Source organism: Protopterus annectens, chromosome 7.part0, assembly GCF_019279795.1.
Source record: "Protopterus annectens isolate FY-2018-M chromosome 7.part0, PAN1.0, whole genome shotgun sequence".
NCBI lineage: Eukaryota > Metazoa > Chordata > Ceratodontiformes > Protopteridae > Protopterus > Protopterus annectens.
The window spans coordinates 145,442,062-145,460,111 of NC_056739.1; the positions used below are offsets into that span (position 1 = coordinate 145,442,062).

Below are 18,050 nucleotides of genomic sequence, written 5' to 3' on the forward strand. Positions count from 1 at the left end.
CTTATGTTAATTCTGTACTCAGTGTGTACTTATGCCGCTTCCAGCCAGAGTAATTTGAAGAAACATCTTTAATTGTATTTATTCGTTCTCTTTTTTCCCGTACTTGAGTCAGGTTTCACGCTCAGGCCTCTCCTGAAGATGAATAATTCGCCTCGGCCCAGTTCCTTCGCCACAGATGACAAGGTGGCTTTCGGCCAGGCAGCGGGAGGCTAAGCGCGGGTTTCATGGTTACGGCAAACTATTGATGGGATTATTTTTGAAAGCTTCACCACAACCAGCCATTCCATTGCTTTAAAATGGGAATAACCATACTCCGGCTGACAACATCCATGTCATTCGTTTATAATCTCGCAGAATGGCCGGATTTTGCCTCATAATTTTGATCTAAATAATGACAAACATTCAGAATTATACTGCTAAAGCAAAACCTGCTATTCTAGAAACTTTATATGTTTATAATAGCAATACTTAAAATGTCTCATTTTTGGGATTTGTGCCCTAGCAATTTTGTCCTTGCCCATAATTCTTGTGTTAAGAGGTTGAGAGAGATACCACAGACTTGTAATGCAAGAGAAATGATTACAAGTTGAGTTGACAAATGACAACTAAAACTCCATTGTATGATTTATCAAGTGTATGCAAAGGGCAGGGCTTGGAAGGAATGTGCTTGCTTCGGTAGCAGGTATACTAAAAATTGGAATGGAGAAGATTAGCATAGCCCCTACTCAAGGATGACATGCAAATTTGTAAAGCGTTCAATATTAAGAGCACCTCCCTGACCCTCTTCAAGTGCAACCTTGATGAGTGGATGGGTAACCACAAATTTGTCCCAGGGATTCCACCTGTGTCCTCATTGACAGGGGTAACAGGTGCTGACTGAGGTTTCTTTTTGGGGATAAACTCTTGGCTAGGCTTGTAAGGGCCCCAGGGCCATTAGCCTAGTAACCTCCTATGAATGCCAAGGTAATGAGGTCAACAGAATAGTCAAATATTATCCGTTCCCCTGAATTCCCAAACCCAGTCAACTTCAGCGAGTGAGGGTTCCTGCCAAGCCACAATCAGGAAAAACAGTCAGAATATAAGTACCTCACAAGAATTACCAGCAATCAGAATCCTTGATTGAGAAAATCTTGCAAAGTTTACCCTGGGAGTGCAATTGTCCCCCAGTCCTGTCACATGAACCCGAACTTCATCAAAGAAAGGCTGCACCCATCCTGTATGCAGATCCTTGAGGAGAATACTAACAGTTATACAGAATATTATAAAATTACAGAAAGTATTCTAAGAACTAAGCCAACATGGATAAATTTTGTCCATTGGGATGACTGCAAATAATGATACAAAAAATAGACAAGAGGGTCTAGAAGTTACTGGAGAAACTGGTAAATGAACTAAGGTATTTGGAGCAAATAACTTGAGAGGGAATGGTAATAGAACGGGATGAGGCCAAAAACAAGTTTGTGCTGCAGGTTAGAGACTGCCTTCCCTATCAAGGATTGATATTGGAGTATAGGCAGAGGGGTAGGCGAGTCCTAAGTGAAAGACCTGCCATAGTAATAGTTTTTTGTTGAATCTAGAACAGAAGCTGCTGTGAAAAAGGGGATAAGTTATAGAGTGTATAAAATATTGCATGATAATTTTAAGAATCAGTCAGAGGAGGTTAGAAGAGATGGGAAAAGTAGGGTACAAAGGAACAATGGGAGGACTTATGCATGGCTTCCAAGTATGCAACAAAGTCCAAAAGGTTTGTGATTTTTACTTGGGAGTGTTTTCATAGGTATTTTTATACTCCAAGCTAGCAAATGTTGGAGGTGTGATGGGGAAAAACGAGATAACTAGAAACATGTTTTTTTGGGAGTGTAATGAGCTGACATTTTAAAAATTCCATATAGAATGTTCTGTCAGAAAAATTGATGGAGCAAATGTTTGTAAATAAGGAAATGATTAATTTCAGCTGGTACACAGGATATGAATTGCTAGACATAATAAGGCCTTATTTCATTTAATTCTGTTGGCTGGCAAAAAAAGCAATTACTGTGATAAAGAAGTCAAAGTCTTAGCCAGCTGTATTTGAAGTACTGAATACTACAAAAGAAATAAAAATAATTCAAAATGGGATATTTAGAAAATGGAAGAAGCAAATTACATAGCAATAAATGGAATTTCTGGGAACAATAAATGCAAAATAATGTTCAGGAGGAGGAGGAGGGATTTTTAAGGAAAATCAGGAACTGAGCAATTTATGTAGTGTTGGATTAAATGAGAGTTGTAAAAAAAGAAAACGTAATGTATGTAAATGTTGTTGTGTCTTTCGGCTTATTTCGGTTAGGGGTCGCCACAGCGGAACTCCGGTCCGCTAATGTTTGGTAGTGGATTTTTACGTGCCGAGTTACCAGCCCTGATGCACAACCTTCAACGAAGGCACACCCATTCACGCATGCCTCCAAACACAAGACGCTCTAGCTGAGAAATGAACGCGACAACGTCTTGCTGTGAGGTGACAATGCTACCGCAGCACCACTACCGCGGGTAATGTATGTAAATGTAAAGATGGTAATATGTTTTTTTTCTATTAATGTGTGCAGCGGTGTATCTAAGGCAGGATGCAAGGGGCAACAGTCCATGAAGCAAAGTGTTGGGGGGGTACGATCAGCCAATCCTGACTGCTCTTTTATGTATACTGACTTTTAAAAGCCGGTATTGCATTTGTGGTCAAACCTGAGCGCTGTAGTGCTCACTGTGTGGTGTAAACTGTAGCAACATTTGCTACAGTTTAAATGTACAAACAAATCTTTTTTTTTAACTAAAGAATGAGCACTGTAGTGTTCCATGCAGGTAGGGTATACATTTTAGCAACTGTTTGCTACATTTATAGCAAACAGTTTGCTACAGTTTAAACATAATTTGCTTTTTAAACTAAAATGGCAGTGAAGTTCTCTGTGTGGGCAGCTATAAACTGTAGCAATTGTTTGCAACATTTATAGCAAAGAGTTTGCTACATTTTAAAAGAAGACATTTTTTTTAAATAAACTATGTTAAAGGTTGGGGGCAGGGCACAGAAATGGGACCTGAATGGCTGGGGGTTGGCGAGAGGGGAGCGTGTCATCCATCTGGCCACTTAGGGGGAGTGTGCGTAGATCTTACTATATTAAGCCAATCACTTATTGCTTATTATAATGCAGTGCTTTTTTTTTTTTTTTTGCTCTTCACTTGAACAGCCAAGGGGGTGGGGTGCTGGTTCATAGCACCATCCCAGGGTGCTAACTGAACAAACAACAATTCTGAATATATGTGTGTGTCCGTCTCTGTCTTAAGTAATAACTTAATAAAGGTCATTAAAAAAAGTCTCTACCTCTCTTTTGGGGCCTAATGAGTGACGGATGCAGTTGAGGCCAGACCAAATGAAGAGACCAGACTAGTCCAATCTTATCCCCCACCCCAGACACAACCATCAATATTTTAGCTTTTCAGGCTTTCCCTTACAACCAAAGAACTTTACTGCCAGTACCTCTGCCTTTCTCTTTATCACTTGCTAGAGAAGGTTAAAAAAAAGATCACTTTGAGATAAAGGAGGAAATTCCTTCCTGACAATCAACCATGCAGGACAGCCATAACTCAAGCTAACTAAAGTACATAGCACCCCTTATTACTTTTACGAAGATGTTGGACTGATTGGTTCCTTGCTGTCTCTTTTAGAAAGGAAATTCCAGCCTGCGTTTCTTTCTTTTATAAAGACTCGTTACTTAAAGGACCACTTTTGCAGAAACTGAAAAAAAATGTGTGTGTATATATATATATATATATATATATATATATATATATATATAGACAGATAGGTATAAAACATTTTATTTCCTCATCTTGTTATGTTCTGCACAATGCAAACCTGCCAGCAGCACATTCATTATATATTATTATTATTACGTTTTTTATATTGCTGGGTTATTATTATTATTTAACCATATCCATGTGGTAGATCCCTAAGCAGTTTCTATGCTAATTCCTTTTTCCTTTCATTTGACTCAATATTTCTAAGTGTCTGTCCAATGCATGGGTCAGTCTCAGTCCCTCATTTTCCTTCCAAGTTAATCCTGCATGTTACTGACTGATTTTTTTCTCTGTTAGGGCTATTCGTGTGATGCAAACCATTTATATCTTTCCATTCTTATCATACCTTTACCAGGGCTTTACATTGTGGAAATCTTTCTTAATAATGACATCATGGATTAGTTCAGGTGCTATAGGAGGTATTATTTTTCAGAAAATGGACTGCAACTCTATAGATGTAATGGGATATTCAGTTTTATCTTCATGAACACAAACTACCTATATCGTCTGCTTGTTATTAAAGTTTTTGCTGGCACACATGGGGATTCTTAACTACAGTAATCATATTGCCTGGATACTTTAAACTTTGCAGTTCATGACTTCTAAAAGTATTGCACATTTCACTAATTTAGTCATTGCAAAGCAACATAGCCAGATTTTATATAGTTTGTATCTGTTTTCTTACATTATGTTAATATTCCTTATTCAGCATGCACTTCAGACATCTGCACATTCTAAGCAGTAATGCTTTTCCCTTCTGGCAATTAAGTCAGATAATTAAAGCCCTGACCTGTTAAACAGCTGCTTTTTCTGCCAGGGTACATAGTTTAAATCTTTCCATCATCATTTGCCTATTGTGTAACTTTAAGCAAGTCACATAACCAGACAGTGCTTTGGGACAGTTGCGAATTTGGGCTATGCTTCTTAATGGTCTCCTGGACTGCATGCCTAGTAACTACTTATGAACCCAGGAATCTACTTATTGATATAAGCTCTATCTACATGATACACATTTAACACGTTAGCTCAGTAATAGGCATGTTCTTAAAGGTAATGCTGACTTGTTATCTACTGGTTTAGTTTTAGATACACATATTTCAGTTTTAAGCAGAGTATCCTTTGACAGAGCATGTTCAACTGCAGTAATAAATGTTACTCCACTCTGAGGATCATTTTGATATGTCCACTTTCTTGTATTGACAAGCAATGCTCATTTAAATCTAACAAGAGTAAACAGGTCTGTCATTTCTGCATTACTGTTAGCATCTGTCTTTAAGCTCACTTTGGCAATATGATTAAGAGCATGCATTACCATCTTACAGTCATCAAAAGTACAATTGTGAAATTTAGTAGCTTGCATTTTAGGGTAGCACATGCTCTACAAAAATATTTTTTTCCAGTTTGTCATATTCAAAATATTCTTCATCTATATGCATATTTTCAAAACACCCCTTGTTAATTGTGAGGAAAGTTTGTTTTGTTTGTTTCCATTCAGTTTTTTCTCCAGTTCTCATGCACCATAGTGTTCAAAAGTAATGAAAACATTCTGTAACATCTTCCTTGACCAGTTTTTTAAAGAATGATGCAGTTTGGGAACTCAATAATGAAGTAGCAGAAAGTTTCACTTGGTCCTATAAGCTTCTTAAATATTGATCTGAAGTTATCCCTCTCAGAGTATCACTAAGTTTCTTCATGACTTATTTGGTTCTGCAAACACAGATTCTGAGATAGCTTTTTATCAGATGGTGTCTTTAGCAATGCTGTTTCTGTTTGCTCCGTGGTGCAGAGCAATGAACCTCTGACTACACCTCAGATAACCTGGGTTCAGCTAGCACCTCGTATGCTGGAGAAGCTGATAATGTGAGGGGGTGGAGGAGGAGGAATGAACAGGCAACAAGCCTGCTTGCCTCTCTTAGGGGGAGAAGTAGGGTGGATAATGGATATATTTACCATTCTAAGCTCCTTATGGAGGCTGGGATTGTGGGAGATTGGCAATGGTCAGGCAAGGTATATGGATGGGGATTAGGAAGGTGCACATGACTGTGGAGGTGGGATATTGCCCTTGCAATCCTCCATAACACTCCCGCATCCCAACTATGTGTAAGCTTGAACATCCGTGGTGGCAGAACCATAACCAACCTGTGACAGAGACTTGGCAGATGGTGCAGATGTTAAGGTTATAAGCTGTAGCTCCCGTGCTGCAGGGTTTTGTTCCCCGAGCCCTCAGTTCCCTGTTGTGTGGCCTTGACTAAACCACTTAACCAGACATTGTTCCCAGGTTGCCCTTGAAAAGGGACTGTGTATCCAGTGGACCTAACAGGTTATTAAATGGGCATTATTATATTTATTATTATTATTATTAACTGCACCCAGATAGTTGGACACAGAATGATGGCCCTTCCACCTGTACATTACACCCCCCCCATTTATGGAGCAGCAAAGCTGGCACAACCAAGGGGGCTGCTCCATCTGTAGAGACCATATCCACTCAGCAATGGGTCACATCAGGTTAGGACTTGGTAGACATAGGTCTAGAGTCTGGGCAGAGCTGTGGGAAAAGCAAAACTCTGAAGTCAGTGGTTGTTATGTAGCTTGTTCAAGACAGCCAATGAGAGAAGGGGTATGGAATAAAGGAAGAGGAGGAAAAGCAGTTAAAACTCACTTACTGCTGCTTCACTTAAAATAATTAATTTTCTCTTCCTTGAGCTGCCCACTTTGTACCTTCAGGTTGAATCTTCAGTTTTCTTGTTTCTCATCTTTAAAAAGATGGTACTTGTTTGGCCTACATGTTTTCTTCGCTGTACATAAGTGTTTATATCACATGTCCCTCTGCCTACTTTCTTTATAATTGCACATACCAAGATTTTAGTCTCTTTTCATATTTCTTCTGGTTAAGGCTGTACGCCATTTTTGATGTCTCATTTGAACTGCCTCTAGTCTGCCTGTGTACTTATGATGAGGTTTCCAGATCTGCTTACAACATTCTAGACCAAGGCTGTATGGGTTATCTTTGAAACGAGGCACTAAATTCTTGTTTTGTACTGATGAAGCCTCCCCCTTTGCATAAGTATTCCCACTTTTCTTCCTTGCTGCTTTGTTACTTACCTTTGGAGCACCTTATATAACTATCCCTTGCTCTTTCCACTTTTGTTTTTGCTTCTGGTTTCCCTCCAGCTATGTAATCCTATACCAAGGTACTGTATTTTAGATGAATTCCACTTTTTGCATGCACTGAATTTAAGCTGCCATGTTTTAAAAATGTTTACAGTTTTATCATGGTACTTTTCATCATCCTTCCTGTAAGTTGTATATCAGCCCTGTTTTATAAGTATCCATTGAATGGATAGAGAGGAGCTCAGGATGACCTGTTACAGCACCAGCCTAACACCTGCAAATAGTTTTTTTGTTATGCCCTATCCACTCTCCCACCCATCACCCAGAATGCAAAATCTCTGTGTAAGATTTATGCAGGACTAGAGTTACTAGTCAGTGCATTGAGGACTTGTACCCATGACAGAAACTCTGTCCCTTATATAGGACAAGTGTACCATGAAAATGCCACTCAGTCCCTCTCCCCAGCTGACTCCTAAGGGACTAGGTCCACTAATTGAAATCAGGTCACCTGGGTCATAGTCAGTACTCTTTCTACTCCCTGACAAAGAGCTGACTCTATTGTATGTGTATATCACCAGAAACAAGCATGTTTGGTTTCTCAATTATTTTTGCCCCTGTGCCTGCCAATCAGGAAGCCTCCCCTTCATGACAGAATGCCCATTTATTCCTCTGATCCAGGGATTTAACCTGCTGCCAAGGTGAGTCATGTTTGAGGAGAGCTGTCATTCAGGCAACAGTGAGGGTGGTATATACTCTTAGCAACATCTTAACAATGACGACATTTGAATGTCCTAACCCCCAAAACCTGAAGGGGAGACAAGACTACATCACCATGTGGCCCACAATGTCCTCCCTTTGTGACTGCATGCTTAAGTGTACTCATTATGATGTATAGTGACCATTGGTGGTATGGTGAGCCTAATATCTGCCACCAGACCATCTCTCTGCATCATCCTACCCTCCTTTGAGGGACAGTAGCAGGCTATGCAGCTGGCTGTACTCCTTCCACCAGGATGGTTCCACCTATCTTCCTCTACAACACCTTCAAGTATTCAATCTAGTAATCGAACTTTGGCCACCTGGGTGAACTTATGGCTTTATCCCTAAGATTTATTGAAATGCTGCTTACATAAAGACATAAAAGGTCCAGTCCTAGTACTAATTCCTATCATACCCCACTCGTAACCATCCTTTACAACATGCTAAAAATCTAATTTGTTCACACTAGCATTCTTTTCAGTATCATGTTATATGTGTGGCTAAAATCTTATACATCATATGTCCACAGTGTTTCTGATCTACAACCTGATAATCTAGTCAAAATACAAACAGCTGTCTCAGATTAGCCTACGTTGGCCTTTTTTGTAGTACTCCAATGATTTTCATATAATTCCAAAATTGTTTATTTAATAACTTCAAGATCTTTGATTAAATGATAAGCTTACCAGAAATCTTATTTTATGCACAATCTTCAATTATTCTTCCTTCTAAAAAGATTCTAAAAAAATAAACACTATTCTTCTCAATTTCCTATGGTATCCTAACAAGCCAAGGTTATCTTTTCATTGACATACAAAAAGATATGAAGAAGGTGAAATAATAACTCGCAATTATCTCTACCCACAAACTTTGAAAGTAAACCAGACTGTTTCACACTCTAGCCTGTTCAAACCCACTATATTAGAAAACTTCTTTCCAAACTTAAAATTTCAAATTCCAGCCCTGATCTACTACCCAGAAAATACCTTAAATTTGCTGCTGGTGTCATCTCTTACCCTATCTCCAGTCTAATAAATCGATCGGTTACTAAGCATTATGTGCCATCTGTTTGGAAAGTATCCCATGTTATCCCTCTCCATAAAGGCGGCACATCTACAGACTTTACAAACTATAGGCCCATTGACCTACTCTCTTCATTACCTAAAATACTTGAAATATGCATTCATATGCAACTTCTAAATCATCTCCTGAAAAGTGACATCCTCTCCCCTACCCAACATGGATTCTACCCAAAACACAGTACAACAACTGCTCTAATTAGTTTTACAGACACAGTGAACCAACACAGGAACACTGGGTTGCTCACACCCACTATATTCCTTGACTTCTCTAAGGCCTTTGACATGGTCTCACATAAAGAGCTCATCCAAGAACTAGCCTCTGTTAACCTCTCTTACTCAATCCTCTCATGGTTTCTCATCTATCTGCCCAAGCGACAACAGGCAGTTAGATAGCAGATTGAACTGTCTTCCTCACTACCTATTTCTGTAGGTGTACCTCAAGGATCTATACTTGGCCCCCTCCTCTGTACCATTTTCACAAATAGACTCCATTCTACCACTCAACATGCCAACTTAATTCAATATGCAGATGGCTCTTCCTCTCATTTGCTCAGCTCCAACACTAGCCTCTCTTCTTAATAAAACTCAGCAATCCTTCCTTGATGTAGAAAGATACCTCAACTAGTCTCAACTTATACTCAACCTATCCAAAACTAAATTGATGATTTTCTCCATAGTAGAAAATCTTCAGATATTAGCTCTTTTACTCTTTACTCATCCACTAATACCCATACTGAACCATTTGATTCTACAAAGCTCCTAGGAGTCACCATAGACAAGAACCTTAAATTCAATAAACAATTAGACTTAATCAAGAAAGTGCACATTAAATTTGGCTCCCTATATAGAATAAACCCCTTTCTTTCTGAATCCACTCAGCAAGCCATTAGCAGAACTCACCTGCTATCCAGTCATTATATGCCTCACCCATTTTCACCAATCTAAGAAAATGTGACTTAGCTAAACTAGAATCATTTTACTACAAAGTAGCCAGATATGCTACCAGCCAACCAGCTAGGACCCATCACTACACTATACTTCTCCATCTCAACTGGTTAGAACTTCCTAACCTACAATCAACTGGCACTAACTCACACCACCCTGCTACACCCCAACAACTGTCCACCATAAGTAAATTTGTTCAGCCCTACTCAAACAGTAGAACTTTAAGGTCATCACAAAAATTGCTTTTGAAGGTCAGCAGGTCAAATAGCATATCTGGGGATGACCTATACTCTCACAAAATTGCCAATATATGGAACGATATAGCTCAACGGGTCTACTTCTATTCGCTGACAGCCCATTTCACTGAAACCCATTTGGTCGACAGCTCATTTCATTGACAAAAGTATTCAAGGCAAAAACCTGGGTTTTGCCCCCCTCCCCACTGTTATGCGACTGTGGAGTTGTTATATATAGTTGGGGGGGTGTGGGGCCACATCCCCCCACATTGGGGGGGGGGGCGTGGGGGGTGCAGCCCCCCACCTAGAATGTTTGTCGATGAAATGAGCTGTCGACCAAATGGGTTTCAGTGAAATGAGCTGTCAGCGAATAGAAGTAGACCCAGCTCAACATATTCTCAATACTAATAGCACATCTAAATTCCAACAACTACTTAGGGAACACCTCAAACATGCATAGCTGTGCCCTTGCTCTAGACCAGATGAATTACTAAGGTACTCCTCACTAGCTCTGCCCTAACACCTTTCATAAGTCCAATTGTTTCTTTTCTTTTCACTCATTTCTCATTTTGGTTTTCTACTATTGCCAGCATTAATATCTGTTGGCCTGTCGAATCCACTTTTTCTACCCTCTGCTCTTTCCTTCTTTTTATACTTGACTCTTTTTTCACTCTTCATCTCTTTCACCAAGCCTAATTCATGCTTTCTTGCTAATAGGGTAATTCTTCAAGTGTAATAGATGGCATTTATAAATGTCAATTTCATAGTTTTTACTCACTCATGTATCTCTACAATTGTATCTGATATTAGTAATGTTGACACTTTTTTATATTTCTTGTATTTTTTGATAAAACATCTTTTACTCTCATTAGTTTTATGTTGCAAATAGAACATTGTATCTGTGGAGCTTTTCTCCCCGGGCCACCGCTGAAAACAGGCCAGCAACGGCCCAGTCGGACTATCCCTGTAAACAAATGGAAATAAATAAATAAACAAATAAATAAATAAATAAATTGGGTTCCCAATACTGAGTCTGTCATTATAAAAAGAATAACTCAATGGCTAGACTCTTCATATGTATCGTGTTGGAAATCAATAGGATCATAGGAAGTTACTAGGCTATTGGCCCTAAGGCCCTTACAAGTCTAGCCAAGAATTTAGTCCATATTCCAGCAAGTCAGCACCCCATGCCACTGTCAAGCAGGGACACAGGTGGAATTCCAGGGGTGTATTTTCTGTCCCCCATTCAGTTATCCAGGTTGCTCTTAAAAAGGTTTAATGAGGTACTCTGCTTTACGTGGAGAGGGAGTCTATTCCACAAAAGGGGGAAGTCTCTGAGACACAAATCTGTCCCACCAAGTCCAATTGATGTCACAGACCAGGTTGAGGTTGTGTGTGTGGGTTACTCGAGTGGAGCTTGAGAGAATCATGATCGCTAATAACAATCTTGTTACAGAATTGTACACCCAACTGGGAATTAATAGGTTCTACTAGATTCTAAAAAAATTATGTTTGAATGATAGAAATAAGTTTATTTCCATTCCTTTTATTAATCATATTCTTGTATAAACATAAAATACACTGGTTGCATAAGTGTGCACACACAAATCTGTCCCACCAAGTCCAATTGATGTCACAGACCAGGTTGAGGTTGCGTGTGTGGGTTACTCGAGTGGAGCTTGAGAGAATTATGATCGCTAATAACAATCTTGTTACAGAATCGTACACCCAACTGGGAATTAATAGGTTCTACTAGATTCTAAAAAAAATTCTGTTTGAATGATAGAAATAAGTTTATTTCCATTCCTTTTATTAATCATATTCCTTCAGATTTCAAAAGATTTATGAATTCTAATTATATGGTTAAAGGATTATTAATTTCACTGTTTCCTATACATATGCAGTGGATAGAAAAAATGTACACAACCCTGTTAAAATGCCAGGTTTTTGTGATATAAAAAATAAGACCACAATAAATCATTTCAAAACTTTTCCCACCTTTAATGTGACCTATAACCTGTACAATTCAATTGAAAAACAAATCTATTAGGGGAAAAATATAAAAAATAAAAAACATACAATACACTGGTTGCATAAGTATGCACACCCTTAAACTAATACTTTGTTGTGTGTGCGCACTCTTAGACTAATACTTTGTTGAAGCACCTTTTCATTTAATTACAACATTCAGTCTTCTTGGGTACACACCTGCCATCAATTAAAGAGACTCCGATTAACCCCAAATAAAATTTAGCTGTCCTAGTAGGATTTTCCTGACATTTACTCATTTGGCTGCTACAGCAAAAGCCATGGTTCACAGAGAGCTTACAAAGCATCAAAGGGATCTCATTGTTGAAAGGTATCAGTCAGAAGAAGGGTACAAAAAATTTCCACAGCATTGAATATACCATGGAGCACAGTGAAGACAGTCATCAAAAAGTGGACAAAATATGGGACAACAGTGACGTCGCAAAGAACTGGAAGTCCCTCCAAAATTGATGAAAAGACAAAATAAAAACTGGTCAGCGAGGCTGCCAAGAGACCTACAGCAACACAGAAGGAGTTGCAGGAATTTCTGGCAAGAACTGGTTGTGTACTACATGTGACAACAATCTCCCGTATTCTCCACATGTCTGGACTATGTGGGTAGGGGTGCAAGACAGTAGCCTTTCCTCACACAGTAAAACATCCAGGCCCAGCTAAAATTTAGAAAACAATACATTGTCTCCCTTTCTTTCATTCCTTACGATTAGGACTTTGGTTCCGTCCTCAGAACTGACACGGCCCATTCACAAGCCTGCATCAGCCAAAAAGCTCTCGAGCTAAATCCTACCCACAGTGCCCCTTTTCCAGTCTCTCTAGATCTCGTTTGCCACATTCCCAACAAGATGTGTCAGGCCAGCGCTCTCTGAGCTAAGTGGTTTTTTTTTGGTATCTAAATCTCCTTAAATTACTTAAAAAAATTCTAAACCTTTTCATTTGAGTTGTTCTCTCTCCTTTTTCACTAACCTTCCTACCCTCTACCTCTGGTAGTGTAAGTACCATCGTTGGTACAGCCCCTCTTTTCCTACCCTCATGGTAGGCCATTCTTTTCCTGTGCAGATTTGTAGTACACTGTTGGTTAGTTTATTAGTCTGTTTTGTTACTCTTACCATAATGTCTGAAAAGAAGGCAGTTCCAGGTTTCAAACAGTATGACAAATGTGGGTGGAAAATGCCCAATTCTGATAATCACGCCCGTTGTGTGTATTGTTTGAGTGTTGATCATTTACAGGTGCAGTGTGACATTTGTGGAAACTTTAGTTATCGCACCCTTGTGGAACGTAAGAATAAACTCATCCTTAAGGGCTTACTAAAGACCCCCTTCTCGGAGGCCCTTTTTGAGGTGGAAGTCTCACGTGGTAGACCTTTCTTTTCCTGTGTAGATTTGTAGTACACTGTTGGTTAGTTTATTAGTCTTTTTTGTTACTCTTACCATAATGTCTGAAAAGAAGGCAGTTCCAGGTTTCAAACAGTGTGACAAATGTGGACAAAAAATGCTCAATTCTGATAATCATGCCCGTTGTATGTATTGTTTGGGTGTTGATCATTTACAGGTGCAGTATGACATTTGTGGAAACTTTAGTTCTCTCACCCTTGCGGAACATAAGAATAAAGTTATCCTTAAGTGCTTACTAAAGACCCCCTTCTCGGAGGCCCTTTCTGAGGCTGAGGTCTCACCACCTCCTTCCAAGGAAAAATTTGTCTCCAGGAAAAAGAGAAGCCACTCGGTTCCAGTCTCTCCTTCCTCTACGGAACAGAAGCGGCCCCTACTTACTTTGGCACCGTCAGTGCAGACTTTTTCTGACACTTTGGCACCAGGGCCTTAACCCATTCCCTCGGCACCGTCAACAACCTCAGAACAGAGACCCCTTGCTGCAGCCATATCGGTACCGACCCCTGTTAAGGTACCGATTACCTTTACGGCTCCATCCTTGGTGCCTAAGACCGAATACTTACCAAGGACTAGATATTTTCCTACTTATGACCCATTCCTAGGGCAGCAATACAGCCCTTTCCTGGACAGACTGGATTCCCCTTCAGCAGCATCAATCAAATCCACCAGGAGCCTATCAGAAATAGATGTAGTGAGGCTTGTTGATCAGCTCCTAACAGCTAGAGGTCTACCAGCTCCTACTTCTCTCCCACCCGGAGCCAAACCCCTTTTCGTTTTTTTCTCTTGCTTATCCTCCTCTGACCTCCACCCAAACATTCGGAGCCCTCAATACCAATGCCTTCCCCAGTGCCATCTGCTATGGTTCTGATGATAACATCCTCCTTCTTGGCACCGGATACCCTTTCCACCACACTCCAGGTGGAGTTGGTCCATCCCCGAGATCGTGACCAGGTTGCCAGCAGTGTGACCCATGGTTTGGCCCCGATTTTTTCCGTGACGCCATCTATGGCTCCAGAAGCCCCAGCAGTTTCTGGTCCTTTTGGGGCTCTCATCCTGGGAGCGGGTTCATCATAGCAAGGTCTGACCCCGGTTCCGAGGTTGTCTTTCCCAGTTTCGGGCCCCCATCCCTCTTCAGGCGGACCTGCTTTCCAGGTGATGGAGAGGGCCCTTGCTTCTGCAAGCATTCAGTTGGTACCCAAGGTATTGGAACCACTTCCTTCCTCCAGTATGCAGCTGACACAGTCTCCTATTCAAGGACAGTCAGGAGAAGGGTACAAAAAAATTTCCACAGCATTGGATATACCATGGAACACACTGAAGACAGTCATCAAAAAGTGGACAAAATATGGGACAATGGTGATGTTGCAAAGAACTGGAAGTCCCTCCAAAATTGATGAAAAGACAAAATGAAAACTGGTCAGGAAGGCTGCCAAGAGACCTACAGCAACACTGAAGGAGCTGCAGGAATTTCTGGCAAGTAGTGGTTGTGTACTACATATGACAACAATCTCCCGTATTCTCCATATGCCTGGACTATGTGAGTAGGGTTGCAAGATGGAAGCCTTTTTGTACACAGTAAAACATCCAGGCCTAGCTAAAATTTGTAAAACAATACATCAAGTCTCCCAAAAGTATGTGGGAAAATGTGTTATGATCTGATGAGACTAAGGTTGAACTTTTTGGCCACAATTCCAAAAGGTACCTTTGGTGTAAAAATAACACTTTGCATCACCAAAAGAATGCCATCCCCACGGTGAAGCATGGTGGTGGCAGTATCATGCTTTGGGGTTGCCTTTCTTCAGCTGGAACTGGGGCTATAGTCAAGGTGGAGGGAATTATGAACAGTTCCAAATACTGGTCACTTTTGGCCCAAAACCTTCAGGCATCTGCTAGAAATCAGAAGATGAAGAGGAATTTCACCTTTCAACATGACAATGGCCTGAAGCATACATCCAAATCAACAAAAGAATGGCTTCACCAGCAGAAAATTAAAGTTTCGGAATAGCCCAGTCAGAGCCCAGACCTAAATCCAATAGAAAATCTGTGGGGTGACCTGAAGAGGGCTGTGCACAAGAGAAGCCCTCACAATCTGACATATTTGGAGCGCTTTTGCAAGGAAGAGTGGGCAAATATTGCCAAGTCAAGATGTGCCATGCTAATCATCTCCTACCCAAGAAGACTGAGTGCTGTAATTAAATCAAAAGGTGCTTCAACAAAGTATTAGTTTAAGGGTGTGCACACACAACAGAGTATTAGTTTAAGGGTGTGCACACTTATGCAACCACCGTATTGTATGTTTTTTTTATTTTTTATATGTTTCCCCTAACAGATTTGTTTGTTTCTCAATTGAATTGTGCAGGTTATAGGTCACATTAAAGGTGGGAAAAGTTTTGAAATGATTAATTGTGGTCTCATTTTTTATATCACAGAAACCTGGCATTTTAACAGGGGTGTGTAAACTTCTTATATCCACTGTACAAATGGATTTTTAGAATCATTTAATACAAGTAAAATGTTAGATCTTAAAAATAATAATTTAATCTTTTGGCATCAATTTCTTAATGGCAATACAGTTCATTCAGCTGATTATCTTGTAACGAGATACAGCTTAGAGAAAAATAGTTGGTTAAGTATACAAACTTGTAAGAAATATATGTGTGATAAACTAAAAATATAATTAGATCATAAATCTAAATCTGTTCCAAAAATTTTAGATTTTCTTTCCAGTACTGATAGAAATAAAAAAAAAGTAATATTTGTCAGTAATTTATAAGATTATAAGAAGTGATTTTATTTCTCCTGATTTAACTATTTGGAATTACTCAACAAAAATTAATAATGAAAGTTTTTCAGAAGTTAATAAAAAAGTATTTTTAAAATCAGCAGGCAAATCAGCTTAGTGGAAAATTTATACATGGAACATTTTACACAGACTTTTTTAATGTCTCATAAAATTGACATAATACATACATCAGAAAAAAACAATTAACTACTGGAGATGTAGTCAAGTCCTTGATGCTGACCGGTTTCACATGGTATTAGATTGTAAAATGGTGTCTTCTTTCTGGATGGAGTTCAAAAATTTCTCAAAAGCTTTTTGGTTAGATAAGTGTGTTATTATTGATTTTTTGATATTATTTAATGATCCAATCCCAGATTCTATACCAGTCTCACAAATACCTCTTCTTTGGTCTATTTTGACTATAGTTAGGAAAGTTATAACTAAAAACTGGATGTGTAATTCTACCCTTTCGTTTGATGAATTTGTTTGTTTAGCTAAATCTATATGTATAAAAGAATTGTTAACAATAAAAATGAGAACATTAAATATCACTCATCGATTCATATCTTGGCAAAAACTAAGGGATTTACTAGAAAAGTGTTAGTGGTTTAGTATTTATAAGAAACTCGTTATGGATTTTGTACATAGATATTCAGTTGTTTTTATGTGTTTGTATCTTTATTTGTTATTTTAAAACAAAATAAAAAGTTTTAAGGAAAATGTGATGATTTGAGGCATTGTCAGCTATGCCAGGAGAAGTAGGGCAGTGGATGTATAACATATTCCAGCACAGCTAGCTGGAATGTAGTAATTTATTTATTTGGCATTTGTTTACTGGGATGGTCCATCTGGGTTACATAACCCATTTTTAGTGGAGATCCAGGGACAAAAAGTTCCACATTTATGACTTAGTTACACATTTATACAATTGGATTACCTATATGAAATTACACAGCTGGTAATTAGTGAACAATCACTTACAGTTACTTATATAATACTAAAACATGTCATACTAAACATTTAGAATTTACATACATAAACATGTCCTGCTAAACATTTACAGTTAATATACATTCACAATTAGAAGATTGACGTCGTAGAGGTAAGCATATTTGCTTAGACTGTACTTGTTTATTATGAAACAGATTGGAGTCAGTCAATCTGACTGTTTAGACCTTGGTGAGTACAGACAGAATGGCAGGGATGAGAAGATACTTAGTTGTTAGAAGATGGCTTCCAAGCTGTTACTGACATTATTAGTAGATTAGTTTTAGAGGAGGGAGGTAGTCTACAGAAGCAGAGGAGGGTTTAGCCTGGAGTTAGGCATGTACATAGCCATGATTTAAGTGTTCTTTTAAGGAAACTTTAAAGAGAGAGAGACTAGGAGTTAGGCTAATGTTTGGTGGGAAGGAGTTCCATAATTTTAAGGCAGACTATGAGTATAGGAATTTTCCAGAGATTTTGGAAAGTTTGTAGATTTCAAGTAGGTTTTTGTCATCGGATCTGAGAGGTCTGCTGCTATTTGAATATTAAACTGATTTGTACAGATGCTTTTGTTGAAAATGGATTTGTAAAGTTGCTTGTGTTAAAAATGTACCAGCAGTGGATCCTGACTGTATTGTAACTGAATTAAATACATATATGTTAACAGAGGATACTGGAAGAGAAGAGGTAAAGCTCAGCTTCAGCTAACTGTGAGAAACAGTAAGAAATTACTGGGCCTAGGCCATAAAGATGTTATCTCAGAGTTTTGAATGAAGCCAGAGATACAATGGCTGTAAGAAGAATGGTTTATTAGCTCCTGTAGGAGTGGAAGTGTTTTATGGTTTTATGACTTCCGGAAGCTGCAGCAGATTTAGCAAGGATTTG

At 39.1% G+C, this 18,050-nt stretch overlaps 1 pseudogene; it reads left to right on the plus strand.

Moving 5' to 3' along the window:
- Positions 1-667: 667 nt before the first annotated feature.
- Positions 668-766, plus strand: LOC122807337 (annotated as a pseudogene).
- The last annotated feature ends 17,284 nt before the right edge of the window (positions 767-18,050 follow it).